General features: G+C 40.6%; 2 protein-coding genes across 6 annotated transcripts in view; both read right to left on the bottom strand.

Moving 5' to 3' along the window:
• The window catches only part of LOC131887706 (zinc finger protein 546-like), a 43,809-nt gene that overhangs the window by 2,987 nt on the left and 24,687 nt on the right, over positions 1-16,135 (bottom strand). The window contains exon 1 of one of the 3 annotated variants that reach the window (XM_059236357.1): positions 3,611-3,743. The exons of the other annotated variants lie outside the window; for them this stretch is intronic. The gene's annotated coding sequence lies outside the window, so the exon portion shown is untranslated. Of the gene's footprint in view, positions 1-3,610; positions 3,744-16,135 lie in introns of those variants that run through there. 3 annotated transcript variants of the gene reach the window in all.
• The window catches only part of LOC131887709 (zinc finger protein 26-like), a 12,143-nt gene continuing 2,034 nt past the window's right edge, over positions 6,027-16,135 (bottom strand). The window contains exons 2-3 of one of the 3 annotated variants that reach the window (XR_009374055.1): positions 13,865-14,912; positions 6,027-7,546 (exon numbers count right to left, since the gene is read on the bottom strand). The gene's annotated coding sequence lies outside the window, so the exon portion shown is untranslated. Of the gene's footprint in view, positions 7,547-13,233; positions 14,913-16,135 lie in introns of those variants that run through there. The other 2 variants (XR_009374056.1, XM_059236365.1) reach the window with 2 other exon arrangements.

The following is a 16,135-nucleotide window of genomic DNA, read 5'->3' as shown; positions in this document are numbered from 1 at the left end:
CTAATGACCACTAACGCATCTTGATCTGTGACTACAAGATCATCTAAACGCTCAACTTGACAAGCCTTGCCAATCTCTACAAACTCATCAATGGAGCAATGGGCTGTTGCTCGTAAACTCTGGAACCCTGAACTGGGTTCTAAAACTCTAAAACTGGAGTTGAAAACTTATTAGAGAATTGATCTTCAAGTATGTTGGCCATAGACTCTTCATTGTCTATGGCTTTCCCGTTGACCTCAAACAGCCCTTCAGGGTGTTTCATCTTTTTCTTAGAGTTTGCATGAGAGTAAAATGCCTTCGGATTCGACCTCATCTCATGAACTACTTTACTTTCCTTTTTCAATTGGTCTGGCTTAATGGAGGCCTTAATTCTACCTTGGATCAACTCCAACTTTTTTAAGGCTAGCCACAACAACTGGATTTAATTTGCTCCGGAGCCTTTTTGCTTGTTTGAAATTATTTTTGAACAAACTCTTCCTATACTTCGGAATTTAGACTGCACCCCGCCTTGTGGAACACATTTAGAGATTGATAGAGCGGATCAGACGTCCTCAAAAACTAGAACCATTTTGTCTCAGGCTACATATATGGACGATTTCTTTTTCAACATTGAAATGAGGTCAAACTCTCCGAACTTTCTATAATCAACGGCCAATGTTCATCTTTGAACTTGACCTTAGCCACACTGACCTTTTTGGCCGGTTTTACTCTAAAGTGCGCAGGTTTTTGAGTAATGGTCGACTCTATCTCAAGAACATGTTGATCTGACATATTCCTCGGCGTCACATGGACGCACTGGATCTGATGAGGGTCATTGAAAAAAACAAGTCGAGAATGCTTTTCTCTATAGTGGCTACACCAACATGCTGGGAGAAATTGCGCAAGATCGCAAACGCCTCCAGCTTTTTGAACGACTGAGATATCGATTTCGAAATGGGAATGTACCCATCGGGACTAGCCTCCCACTCTACAAACTGAAAGCTGACAAGAACGAGCTTACAGGACAAGAGGGGGTCTATGTATTGTCACAATGGACAAATCAAGACCTTGATGTGGAAGACCTTTACTTCTATATTAGACATTTTTACACGACTAATGTGCCGGTCATTTCTATTATATAGACATACGCCCCCAGGCAGAAAAATGGGATTGTCAAAGCGTGCTCTATCACATCGAACTTAATTGAAACCAGCCATGGCCACCTCTTTGAAGCCAGGTTTCTTTCATGAAAATGAATGCGACCTGCCTATCTAAAGCTAGCTACTCAAGAACCTTGATCTTTGTGATGTCTTTTTTGGAAAGAAGACAATGTACATTTAGATAGAGTCCTTTTAGGTGCTTGTTGCCCTTCAATGGACTAGTGCTATGAAATTTTTGACTAGACCTTCTAACCTTAAAAAATCCTGCTTTTGGACAAAACTCATCTAAGCCGGAGGATGGGAGAACCTTTGAGGAGAGGGCAAAAGAGGGGGAGAAGGAACTCTGGCTGCCACCTGAGCATAAGATCTAAAAGATTCGTTGGACTCATGGCGACCAGAGAGAGGATTAGGGATACAAAGTTTGGGCAGAAGAGAGGTTAAAGGAATTGAGGATGAGGTTGTAGGAGAAGGAGGATAACAATGGGAGGGGAAAAGGGAAGGAGAGAGGAGAGGGGTGGGGTAAGTCTGTTGAGAGACTTGACAATGTGGTTGAGACAACTGCTGTCTCTTTCTCCTAGTGCCCCTGAGATGGGCCTATGTGCATTTGAATTTGAGGCATACCTTGTGACTCAGGTCGCGTTGGGGGAGAGCACATAGAAATCCATCCAAAACCAGCTCAAGACAGTTCCTGGCCCCTTCAGAAAGTCCCTTCAACAAAGCTTCCATGTTTATTGAAAGCAAGGATATTTGAGGGATCCTAATCGGAAATACTGGGAACCTGAACAAGAATATGGAGAAATATTCTGGAAGCCTCCTTCAGTTTCAAGAGAAAAACCGTTAGAAATGAGCGAGCGGAAAATGAAAGATGAAAAAGTAGTAGAAGAAGAAGAAGAAGAAGAAGAAGACAGAGCCAAGAGAACCAAAGGGAGAAACCAGCGCGTGGGAATGAGAACCAGCTGCAGAGCAGGTAAACAACACACGTACTAGGTGGAAACCAAGGAGGAACGTACTCCCTGGGGACAGACAAGAAGAAGAGAATAGGTGATTTCGCTAGGTTGGGGCTACCAACAGAGGAGAAGAGATAATAGTCGGTCGACTACGATGACCTACTCTTGGCTGACCAGCTAGCTAGCCTCAGCCAACAGACACCAACTCAACTACAGGAACAAGTAGGGGTCAATGGAAAGGAAAAGAACAAAAGAAGGTTCTAGAACCGATTTTTGTTTTGAAAATGCTAAACTTAGCAAATAGAATACAAAAAGAAAAATCAACTACATTTACAAGTACAGGAAATGAACAGACCTAACAATCAAATAATGAAATACTCCTTAAATCAAAAATACATGAAATAACCTAGAAATCGGATAAAAATATTGACAGACGAAAAAAGTGAAACACGACATAAACATAAAAAAAGATATAAGACTAAACTACTAGTGATAGGAAGGAATGAAAGCTAAAGAACAAAACCGTCTTACCTTAAGCAACCACGCGACCACTTACACAACACAACACACTCAGACCAGCTGTTCTGTCAAGATAGGACATAGAATGCTCCAATCAATGAGGGGTGACTAAAACGAGGGGAGGAAAAGTCAAAGAAAATCAACAAGAATCCTACAAAAGTAGGGAGCTTGTGTTCTGAGCATCATCTCCAGTCTTGCGCTCTTGAGCCGGAAGAGGGCGATTTCGAGAGTCAATACACATAAGAAGAACCGAGAACAGGCTAACCAATCTCTCTTCAACGATGACCCACTCTTGACTGACTAATCTAGCGTGGCTAAGCGCCGAGGAACTAGCTAACCAATAATACCGTAAAATTTCCTCATACAAAAACCGATGAAATGGAAACAATGTTCCAAATGGAGGGACGCTTGAAGTGAAATTTAATAACGTGCGACCGAGCTATGCTCAGACCATTGGGTTAGACCGGTGAATATTCGGCTCAAATGGCGACCTTTAAACCCTGAATATTAGGTCTCTAATCAGTAATAACCTAAGAGTGAATAAATGATAATGCACTACGATCCAATGCAACATGGTTCCTGAAAAGTATGGGTCTTCAATTTATGAGGGTTGACCTAAAACATATCTATTGCCTTGCGAGGAGAAAACATTTCGTATTGAATCTAGTATCCCGTCAATCTGCATGATGATCCGTCTGGTTCAGAACTGATCCTTCTGTCCTCAGCCCCACCAGGCAACGATTACCAAGGTGCGTTGTCGCCTGGTGAGCAAAACAATGTAGTGAAAGGTATTACTTCCCCCAGTAAAACGTATTCGGAAAGATTGAATTACATAATGGATCTACAAAATGTAACTAGACAAATATTGAATGGATGAGCCATTTCAAAAAAATCAAGTGCAAGGAATAGTCCAGAAAAGATAGAAATCGAAATCGAAAAGTAATGATTAGATTTCATCACCGAGGATAGGAAACAAGCGACAGCAATAAAGGCGAAAAGTCTTACTTTTAGTGACCCTCTTCGGTTCCTTAACACAGCACACACAGTCCAGTTGTTCTTTGAAGATCAGGAGAGCAAAATGTGTGACCACTCTAAACGGAAAACGAAACTCTACTGACATCGTTTAACTTCCGCCAATGAATTTCATCTGGGGTAAAATTCTTGCCTCCTTCATTCTGCCGATGCTGCCCCTTAAACCGCTCGACAACAATGGCTCAATCAGTGTCTCTACTTAGATAGCTGCCACAATAAATGGCGAGGAAAATATCGAAAAGCGCACAAATAGAACAACCTATACAAAATTTGAACTTATACGACGGGAGGTGATAAAGAATCTGCGTAATCTTGCCTATTTTTGACTTATTCCTTTTGTTTGAAGTCCAACTCTCTTCTGTCTCGGGCGCCTTGATAAGGGTCTTACGCCGCATGAAACTTGGTTTACGTTCTAGACTTGAGAGGGCGCTTTGTCAGTCAGCCGCTACCAGATGTAGGGCCAGTTTGGCCGATTTCTTTTTATTGAGTCACAATGCGTTTGAGCTGTTTTCGGCTGTCCTATCAAAATATGGTTAATAATTTGTGACCCGGGTCATATAAATGTCCGGAAAAGAACTCGCTTTCATGGCATGCTACAAAAAGTTTATGGAGCAATTCGCCGTGCCCCTTCCCTTTTTGTTAGCCAAAAAAGGCCCTTATTATTCAATTTGCTGCCCTCAAATATTCCTCGGGGGGGAATCTAGGTTTTGATCCAGTAGCAGATTTTAGTCAGACTTGAGTGTGGGGGAAACATAACTTTTATCCAGATGAATCGAATGCATTTCCTTTAACACAAGTTAGACTTTTCCATAGCTCAGAAAGCGTTCGCAATTTTGACCTCAATCGAACGTCTGCGTCAAAAGTAATGAGGTCCTGAAACTCAGTACGACGTGGTCAAAAAATGACTTGCTTAGCACCACCTTGATAAGATCTTACCAACATGGTGCTAGCTCATTCAATTTGGGCCCTCCCTGGTCCGACTTTCAAATGCCCATAATTTTGACACGCACGTTTAATTGAGATCAAAACTGACCATTGCTTCCTGAGGCTATAATTGAGTCAACTCATGCCAAGAGAAATGCATTTGATTGATTGGAATTGGAATTACGTCGCTGTCCAGTGGTGAAGTTGTCCTTGTCTAGGGCTACCCAATTCTGCCGACTTTAATTCGTTGGTGAATCAAATAATATATGAAAATAAGGTCAAGCAAAATGAATAAGTTTTCGTCTTGAACTACTGGGATTTGCATTCCCAGCAGCGGTAAGGAAGTTCGCAAAAAACAATGACAAGGGACGTTATCATTTGGTTTTGTGTCATAAATTGTCATAGCCTGAGTTCGAACTAGGGCAGTGCGTCAGAGACGACAGGGTCTCAGAATCCGATCCGAAGTGATAATTTGTAATCCGAATCTGAGACACTTTTTCCAATCTCAATCCGAGTCTAAATCCGAGATATTTTTGTATAATCCGACTAAAGCCCGAAATACTTTGCTTAATCCGATTTTTTCTTTCAATTAACTTTTTAAAAAAGCTCAACCAAATTTAAAAAAATATGTGTTTTTGGCGCTTATTGTTTTAAGATGATGACATTGAGTGGAGTTGCCTTAATCCAAATACAACCTTTCTGTTCTAATAATGTCACTTTTTGTTGCAATGATGAGATAGCATTACTGGTCTTTTTGTTGTATGTTTCAATTGTCGTACTTTTGAACATTACTCTGTTATCAGATTGGTAAAAAATTTGTTCATAAATGGTCTTAATGTCTTAAGGGATTCTAATTTCCTTTTTCCTACTATCGACTGCAAAGGCCGCAGATCCTTTTCTTATTTTCTGAAATCTTGGGTTTCTTTATCTTTGTTGGATTGCCACTCAATTGTTAAGATAGCTTTTATGATAGTATTTCCATTCAAAGATTGTAACTTTCATGTTCTTTAACTTCCGTCATATTTTTATAGCTATGTCAGAAACCGTTCTCAAAACCAAAAAGACTCTTCTTTTAAGCAAAAATTGTGAAAAATGCATAAAATGAAACACTGCAAAAACATCGGAAGCAAGAAAACAATCCATTTGCATGGTTTGAACAGAACTGATAACGATGATTGACTCAGGGGACTCATGAATTAATGGGAGAAACGGAGCACATGAATATTATATACAAGTACAAATGACTATTGATTGAGATAATCAAGCATGGGTAGATTCATCAATCTTCGTTATCATTTGTCGAAAATCTTGGCCCCTCGACTCGTCAAGTCAAGTTCGCACTTCATTTTTTTAATCAAAATTATTATCTCTTTTTCCGACCTTTAATGATGATTGAACCAGTGGAACCATGACTTAATTGGAGAAACGAAGGGAGGAAACAAAAGAATACTTATTTAGGCAATCATACAAGTTCACCAATGTTCGTAATTATTTGTCGATAATCTTGGCCCTCGACTCGTCAAGTCAAGTTAACATTTTATTCTTTTATCAAAATCATTGTGTCTTTGTCAAGAAGGGTCGTTCTATCGTTCTCATTCATAACTCAATCATAGTGGTGCAAATATCTGATCTCCAGGAAATCCAAACTTCGCTCACTTGGATCCCTTCGATTTTGGGACATGACCATGAACTTCTACCTTGTGTTTTGTGCGCGCTGACGAGTTCTTCAAAAGCTTCCCACACTTGTTGCATTGGAAAACTGGCTTCTGTTCCCGATGCACATTGCGCATGTGATTATAAAGTGCTTCCTTGTTGGTGAGCTTTTTCCCGCAAACTTTACATTCGCGCAAATGGTCTGGCTCGGTCAATAAGCCCATTTTTTGAAGATGCATCCTCTTGTGTCGATCGAAACTTTTTTTTAAGTTGGCACCAAAGTCACAATATTCACATTGAAACTTGACGATCCCTTGATGCCTCTTGACGTGGGCATCCAAACTGCGATTGCAGGAGTATTTTTCCCCACAAAGCTGACATTGAAACCGCCTTTTCGAGAGCCTTTTATGCCCACGTTTGGGGGAGCACGTGGGAAAATGAATGTCAAAGGCGGCTGGATTGTCTTTCAAATCGATCATTTCGTCACAAATAGGACAATGAACCTCGGGCTTGTCCTTATGAAAAAGTAACGTGTGAGCAGATATGTCTTGGGAATAATTACTCCATTCTCCACACGGTTTGCACCTCATTCTGCCCCAAGAATGAGCTCTTCTTTGATGACAAGTAAAAGTTTTTTTACATTTAAACGACTCGGAACAGATTTGACACACGAGACCGTCTTTTTCATCCAAAAGTTCGTTTTCGGGCTTGATCCTTAATATATCGACGACTATAGATTGAGCATCAGTTTGGAGGGCAAAATCAGAACCATCAAGTTGACCATAAGTGGTTTTTTTGGAACTGGAATGAACTTCTTGGCAAACCGCTTGACAAGGGGAACACCGTTCATTCCCAGCTTCGTTGTTTTCGGACTTGATAGTTGGAACCTCGAAATAAAACTGACAATTTCTAGAGGTCTTTCTTCGGAAAGGAAAATCAAGTGTTGTCGTAGAACTTAAGGGATCACCATCATCAACACCATCGTCTTCTCGTGTGGAGTACCCAAGACAGGGTTTCGTTCCTTGAAAAGCATAAGTCAACTTAGCCGTCAAGACCTGCAAATCGATTGTGGTTCCATGGTCCACTTTCTGGCCTTGGCATCGATGAATATAGTGACCGGTCTTGATCTGGATGAGGAACACTTGGCTAATGAATGGTTCGCCGTCTTCATTAAAATGATCGAAGGAGTTTCTATGAACCAAGAGCCAATCATCCATCACAAAATAAAGAAGTTTGGGCGATGGTATATAGCTTTGTAGTCTTTGGACGAGTTCCACTCCTTGATCCATGTCTTCGATTATCTTGAGGTGTGTTTATGGTGTTTCGATTGGACTGTAAGATAAGATGGATTGCAGATTGCTTATCTTTGGCGAATTCATTTCCATAATTGCACTCCATAAAGGTTGACTATTGAGTAACCGACAGTTGAACCAATGTCAATGGCGGGTTCAATCCGGCCCACCCATAGATAACTTCATATATGTTATGGTTTTCTATGGGCCCACCCCACCCTCTCTTGTTTATGTTTACAAAAGTACTTCCATCAAAGCTAAGAGAGTAGGTAAAGACGAGCTAGCTTTGGGTGCTAGTTTCTAGAATGGACATCCCAAGTCAAGTGAACATATTACGTTCTTCATAAGATTGTTCCAGGTAGCCAATTACAAGTACATTGTCAAATTTCAGCTTAATCAAACGACTGAGTCAATACTTATGCCCTCTCAAACTAGAGTACGAAAAGATTGTGCCCTTTTCTGGAAATATCACAAGAGAGTTAACCCATTTATTCTGCGACTACATTTTTACGATATTTACGATTTTATTATGTTTTGAGCTTTGAGAGAGGATGAAATTTGACCAATTCGTTTGAGTGAGCTGCAATTTGAAATATGTCGTATTAGCGACCTGATGGGGGCCATTCTCATAAGAAGAACCCAATGCCATGACTCGATATCGAGATGCCAAAGCCCAATCCAAGCATCCCTGTTCATATTCCAGTGGCTCGTACCCAAAGATAGCTACAAAAAGAAGAGAAGAAAAGGGACTGCAGGGTTGGCAAATGGGTTAATGCTAGGGTGTTTTGGGGGGTTTTTAATGGCTAGGTTGGCCGGGTGCTTTGCTTGATAGGTCTAATTGGGTTTTTTGATCGGATGGGCTTAATTGGCTTTATATCGAATGTAACAGCTAGACCTTCTTGTTTCTTTTCTTTTTTTAATTTGAGCCAAAGACAATCAAGCACTGCTAGAACCTTTACTTCGATACAGAGTGGACTTCTGTTTTTCGAAAAATTGAAAAAAATGTTTTTTTCGTTTTTTTGACAATCTGTGTGCACCTAAAAACCGGATTTCCCGCCTTTTTTAACGGGCTCAAGGACTCCCTTGGGTGCCTAAAGAGTACATGTCATACTAAAGGTTAATATTTAGGATTAGAAAAATGATTTAGACGAAGTAAGACTGACATGGGAGCATGAATATATGTACAGTTTTGCTCTCCAAGCCAAATAAATTTCATATTTCCTATGAATATGTTTCAGTTCCCAAGCATAATATGCTCGGAAAGAACCCAGAAAATATACGCTTTCAAGTTAAGGATCTGTGTTACTTGGATGATTTAATGTACCCAATAGAGGGTGACATCGTTCCGCTAGGGGCTCGATTTAGACGAAGTAAGACTGACATGGGAGCATGAATATATGTACAGTTTTGCTCTCAAAGCCAAATAAATTTCATATTTCCTATGAATATGTTTCAGTTCCCAAGCATAATATGCTCGGAAAGAACACAGAAAATATACGCTTTCAAGTTAAGGATCTGTGTTACTTGGATGATTTAATGTACCCAATAGAGGGTGACATCGTTCCGCTAGGGGCTCGAATCTTGCCTTTGGAAGTCACCATTGTATGGGAGATGACGTGGTGCAGTGGTTGTTGAGAATTTTGGTCGACACAGAATCCAATTAGTTCTTGGAAGGGGTCAAGCGGACAAGCAGTGAAGCGGATAAGCCACGAAAATAGCAGCTAAGGTCTCTAACTCTGTCACCAAGTAGCATTTTCCCCTTTGGTTTCCACTAAGCTCGTGCAGTTTACTTGTAGCTGGTTCTCAGGCGAGTTGGCCTTCCACCTGGCTCCCATCCTCTCTATTTTTCTTAACATTAACTATTTTCCCCTTGTTCATATCTAACCCTTTTTCCGTAGCTGTTGAAGAAAAAATCCATAAAAGACAAAGACGCAAAAAGGCCGGGAAAGATTGCAAATTTGCTCACTCAGAGTAGTGTCCCAAGCTAAGGGAGTTGGGCCTTCTCAAATTCAATGAGAAGGGTTGCTCTAAGCAGAGGTATTGCCCTCAATACTTTGCGATAACTAGGGCCGGCCAAAAAAGCATAATAAATTGAAGAAAAATGTCAAATATTGCTGACAAAATTGTTAAGTTTGATAATGCAATTGATTTGCAGCAAAGTTCTGGGATATGTAAGTTTTATTTTTGCAAAATTTGCGCAATTTGCATATAATATGATCTTTTCGACAGAAAATTTGCTGAAAAAAAAAACAAACGAATTTGCACAAAAAATGCAAATAAATTTGTCAAACCAAAAGCACCGCTCGTTCTGGAGGGCGGTGAAGGCTATTTTTACAACCAAAATAAAGTAATTGTTAATGAATAGGTTAATTCTGTCATAATACCTCTCAACACCATGATTTGAACCTTCTATAGCTGGGGAGAAATAAATCCTGGTTTGATTTCTGTCTAGCCAAGTTCAACCTTCATTGCAGCATTTAGATTACAGTATAAGTTGCTGCTTTGACAACTTAAATGGGCAACTCTGAGGTCATTCCAGAGAGAGATAATAATTAATGTTGGCTGTGATGACTAGGGCGGCCAAAAGTTGCATCCTGCAAATTGTGCAAATTTTGCAAGAAACCTGCATATCCCAGAAGTTTCTGCATTTTTTTGCATCTGCGGCCAAAAGGTGCATCCTGCAAATTGTGCAAATTTTGCAAGACACCTGCATATCCCAGAAGTTTCAGCATTTTTTTGCATCTGCAAACTTGAAGGTGAAATTCTCTGTGCATTGTCATTCGGTTACTATTAAGGATGTTACTAATTGGGGCATGTGGGTGTCAAGGGCGGGTGTCAAGGGCGGGTGTCAAGGGCGGGTGTCAAGGGCGGGTGTCAAGGACGGGTGTCAAGGGCGGGTATCAAACCAGATCCCAAAAGGATCAAGAGCTTAAGAGAGGCACTGGTTCCAAAAAACAAAGGATTTCTTGTAACACTGACTTCGTGCAATTAATCCCCAAGCTACAAGCACTTGCCCCCAAATATGCCCGTTTTAAATGGACCCAAGTGCACCGGGGGCCTGTTTTTTAGAGCTTTTACCTCGGAGTTCGGAGCTTGGTCATTAATCGGTATGAAAATACAATGGCGAAAGTGTTGAGCATATGCTCATTCTGGGTAACGTCCAAGCCTTAACTCAGGGTAAGAAGCACTCAAGGATTGGAGAAGTTCTTGTTCAGAGGTACGAGCGCTTAAAAAAAATTCGCCTCAAGGCGAATTCGACAATCTGAAATGTTCACCTCACGAGTTCAGAAGCAACAGCTCATTGCTCTGAAGATGAGTCTGTTGAGATTGACAAGGTCAGTCAAGTTGAGCGTTTAGATGATCTTGTAGTCACAGATCAAGATGCTTTAGAGGCCATCAGTGACTTGAGGCTTTCAAGTTCTCCTGGTCCTGATGGTGTGACATCTCAGTTTCTGATGAGATGCTCACTGGTTCTCGCTCCTGTTTTCTCGTACTTGAAACGTAGCATCTTGGATCAGGGCAAGTTTCCATCGTCACGAAAATTAGCTCATGTTGTTCCAATTTTTAAAGGGGGAGATAAGTCGCTCCCCAGTAATTACAGGCCGATTTCTCTCACTTCGAATATTGCTAAGGTGTTTGAGTAGATCATGAAGTTCAAACTTGTTGAATTTCTTGATATTCATGAGTCCTTCCTCCTAGCCAGCATGGGTTCTGAGCACATTTTAGCACGGTTACCCAACTGATTGAGCATTTAGAGCAAGCCATTGAGGGACTGGAAAGGCATGAGTCAGTTGATGTTGTCTTTCTTGATTTTGCCAAGGCCTTTGACAAGGTAGATCATGGCCTTTTGTTAAATAAACTTCATGACATTGGGATCCAAGGCAAGGTTCTCAATTGGANTTATAAGTTTCATTTTTTTTAGGAATCAATTTGTTAAGGTTGAGGGATCCCTTAGTGACATACATGATGTCAAGTCAGGTGTTCCCCAGGGCTCCATCTTAGTGCCCCTCCTTTTTATAATAGTCGTTGCTCCGCTTCAAAAGCTTAGTATTACTGCCAGTATCTCTTCTCATGCTCACAATACAATGTTAGTTTCTGGTAGGAATGGCCAAGATTTCAGTAGCCTTGTAAAGGACCTAGAAATAATCTATTCTTGGGTTACTAGAAGTAATATGCCCCTGAACGGAATGAAATTCTGCTCAATGACCTTCAGGTCAACAACGGCTTTGAATACTCCACTCGTATATAATGGAGGTAAAGATATTGAGCAGGTCTCATCTATGAAAGATTTAGGTGTAGTCCTCCAAAATAATGGAAAGTTTGATGAGCATATTCAGTTGAAGGTGGGAAAAGTGTTCGAATGTGTGGTTGGATATATTGCACGTTTAAGTCCATCATAAGGCGTGCATTCTTCCAGGCCGACAGCGCCATTACCTGCATGTGACCCTCTGTAACCTTACACAAGATTACCACCTTGAAAATGGAGATCGGCAATTTCAAGTTGGGCTTTCAGTGTGGCTCACGCAACCTCTCAAACTACAAGCTATCAACTCGATCCCAGCTGCCACAGCCAGATTGGTGAGTAACGTTTACAATACCCACCTACTTTTTTGTTGATGCACACTGTGATGGTTTATATGCTATTTTATGTCAGGGTGACTATCAGCTATCTGCAAACAAGAGAAACAACGACTGTTGAAAAATGCTACCCTCAGATCGATCGCGAAGCCATGGCACTAGACCATGGCCTAAGAAAAATGAAAATTTATCTGTTGACCAACCCCGAAGTCATTATAATCCGGGACCACAAACCGCTCTTGGCAATTTTCCGAGGGAGCCAACTTGGATCCATCAGGACGGATCGAATTAGAGCCCTCTAGATCGAATCCTTGTCAGACACAGCCTAGTTTATGAAGCCAAGGAGTGAATCTTAGATCGAGAAAAAAAAATCCAACTTAGTATATTACGACCCTTTCTCGATTTAAGATTCATTCCTTCGCTTTATTTACAAAACTGGGCTCAGAATGTTTCATTCAAAATTGTAGGTATGGGCACCTCAAAAAAGGTAAACAAACCCAGGGGAGAGGTTGGGAGGGGGAGGGATGGTGACGTCATAGCGGATAGAAGCAGGGATAACCAAAGGCAGAAAACATTGAGAAAATTGGGCGTGATTGGCCCACGGGTGGATAAAAGAACAATATTTTCTTTCACCCTTGAGGCAATCATACTTACTATTTCTCCTTTTTTTAAGATATGGATGCAAACATTTACAAAGGGTACTCTAAAAGACTCAAAGACTGGTATCCACCAGGGTTGCCAACTTTTAAAAAAGCCATTCTTCAAATTGTTAGATCCTATTCCGCCACATTTGGACGATTTTGACTTGCTTGGAAATAATTACTATTTGTAATATATCTTATTTCCCTTAGCCATAAGCTTAACCCAAGAATCAAATAGGCATTTTACAATAGGAGAGATATTACTCTCCATTTTAGATTCAGAGAAAATATCTTTGAAAAACAAATTGTTAGGTCCTAAAAGCCATTATTAGTTTCAAACAAAGCATCAATATTGATTTTTCAACCTTAAATTCTTCAAAATATCAAGTAGTAAAACTTAAAACACTGCAAAGAAAATTGTTGGGTTAAAATTGTGTCTTTTTACTGTTTTAACCACAAAATGTTTTCCTGTCAATTTTTAAATTTTGTTGCGTGAAGTCATTGTGCTTTAAGAAATTGCGTTAGGTTAAAACTTGGCTCAGATTTCCACTAAAACTTGTAGTACTTGTAAGCAAAAGTCGGACGTGTGCAACTGCTTTGATTGTCTGATTTCGTCAGACTTTCGTCCAACTAAAGACTTGATTTAGGCAGAGGTCTTAAGTCTTTACAAAGACTCAAGTCAAACAAAAAGACTTATATTGTTTAAATTAATGTAAACTTGGTTAATCAAATTGTCATTAAAAGGCTGTTCCGTCCACCAGCCAGGGGTGAAAGGTCCTGACTTATTGAATTCCCGTGGTGAACGGAAACATGGAACTCCTGACCCAAGCACTAGGTAAAAATACCTTGATAGCTCTCAAAGATGGAGAGCACCTAGTACATGGGCTTAAATTTCTTAGACCTACAAGAGAAATGAACTTTAGCTACAGTTGAATGAAAATCACTTGCTACCTCTACTCCCTACGATGCCAGCACGATCTCGGTCGTCTGGGGAATCTAGGCTACTCTTCAAGGCAAACTGTACAGTTCAATCTACTTTATTCTATTATATACATGAAATGACACTCTACCAATCAGCTGTCTTGCTCGGGTAATGAATGAGGGGGTAATTGCTTGGCCATGGAAGAAGGAAAACATACATGGATAGAGAATGGTCAGATCCTACTTTTGACGAGGGTGATTCTTGCGTCCAACGGGGATACCACGGCGATGACGTCGAATCGATCGGATTGAAGGTCCAGGATCGAATTGACGGAGAATGACTCAGAAGTTGCACCTGTACTCAGCTCCAGAGACTGTTTAAACAGGTCTATGCTGGTTCAATGATGTATGCAATGCACTTCCCCAGGTCCTCTTGACTTTGCACGGCTTCCTGGGTCCCGACTCCAAGCGTTGACTCTCACTCCTCTGATTTCAAAATAGGTCAACTCGACTTCCGGCACTTCTAGCAAAATTGTCCTTGATTCAACTACCAGCAAGAAAGTTCAAGTTGGGGAGTTGTTATCTCTTTCAATGATCAATGGTGACTGCCCTTTTTTGGACATTTGTTTTTCGTCAAATGGGGCAGCCTTGGCAAGCCAGCTTGTGCGTGTTCATTCGAGACAGCTTGGACACGCCGTTTCACGATGGCGTGGGTCCGCCGATTCATGATAGCCTGGGCCCGCCAATTTAAGACAGCTTAGACACGCCGTTTCACGATGGCGTGGGTTTGTTGATTCACGCTAGCTTGGGGCCCGCCAATTTTAGACAGCTTGGACGCCGTTTCACGATAGCCTGGGCCCGCCAATTCAGCATGGCTTGGGCACGCTGGTGATTGTTTGTTACACAGGGTGTTCATTTTTCCCGGATGTTCAATAACACTGTTCCGTAACCAATTGTTCTTCCTGTACATCATTTATCCTTAACATATTAGGATGATGTACTCAATTGTGCACGGAACAAAGGCCACTTTCTTACATGGTCAAATAATGTCAAAGAAAAGCCAGTTTTCCAAGCAAATTTCAAGATTTTTCTTCTTCTTTTTTTTGACAAGTGAAGACTCCAGTCCATTCTAAAAGACTTGAGTCCAGCCAATTTATCCAAAATCGTGTAAAAGACTCAAGCAAACTTGGATTTGTCTTGACTCTCTCCAGCACTAAAAACTTTCCAAACATCAAAGGGTTGAGTTGTCCACTGGGTCGATTTGTCCTGAAAGCATAATTAAAATGTAAAAAAACTAGTGCATCCAACTCGTAACTCGTTCTAAGTTGCTTCAGAAACTGAGGACTATCATAAATTTAATGGGTATGTCCAATCTTAGCAACATTTCTTTTGAAGGGCGGCCTCGAATTTCTGAATTGTGTGAGGAGATCTAAGATTGTTATTTCATTATACGGTGTTTAGAATTTTGTTAGGTAACTTTTAACCATGCTCTCAAGACTTTTAAAGACGGCATTTGATATCAGTAAATCAAGAAGTTCAAAAGTTCTAAGTGGCCGCCTGATATTTGTCCATGAAATTTCAACTGAAGTTGCAATTAACATGTGTAATGATTTTGATATTCTGCACTTTTAGTCTGCTGTGCCATTAAGTGTGTTTTAAGTGTCACTTTATTGTTTTTTGATCGACAACTGACTTTCTTGCAAAACGGATATTGAACTTTTTGATTTACTGATGATATCAAAACCGTCTTTAACAGTCTTGAGAGCATAGTTGAAAGTTACTTAACAACATTCTAAACACCGTGGATACTTTATATCAACAAGCGGCTCGGATCTGCTTTGAGCAAGACCAGGCCGATTTGGCGGGTAGCCCTTACACAGTCCATATTTTAAGTTGTCTGCTTGGTCGAGCTTTCCGCAAGGTCGAATTGTTGTCTGTTGTGACAAATTGATCGCTGGGTCGAGTTGTCCTTAAACCATAATTAAAAGCCACAGACAAATACGTTCCACTTCACTTCTTAACATGGGGCAGACTGTCTTTTCGGACTGACCACACTCATTTCCTATCTCCACTCTACACTCTGGACTCTTGGTGCATTGGGGTTTTTAATTGGATCGTTTCCTAATTTCTTGTGACAAGCTCTGACTCTGTGACGAGCAATTGACGAGCATGACCCAGATTGACGAAAGCATTGTTTTAATAAATGGGTCTGACACTTCCCTAGTGCCTGGGTTCAGGCAGGACTTTTTGCTTCAATTGCAAACAAGTCAGAGTTTGAAGAGTCCATGTCATAAGGGGATTGAGAAAATACATTATTTCACCTTCAAGCATACGATATTGCTTTCATCTAGAAGAAATCAATCTTATTCAACATAATTTTGCCTCTTGTGAATTTCAGCAAGTTTCCATTCAATATCGCTTTGGCATCATTTTGATTTTTTAATGATTTTAATAAAAACAACAACAAATCATCGTGAACAAGTTTCGGT

Source organism: Tigriopus californicus, chromosome 10, assembly GCF_007210705.1.
Source record: "Tigriopus californicus strain San Diego chromosome 10, Tcal_SD_v2.1, whole genome shotgun sequence".
In the NCBI taxonomy this organism is placed as follows: Eukaryota; Metazoa; Arthropoda; class Copepoda; order Harpacticoida; family Harpacticidae; genus Tigriopus; species Tigriopus californicus.
Note: the sequence above shows the minus strand (reverse complement) of the source record. Positions and strands in the feature narration are given on the sequence as shown.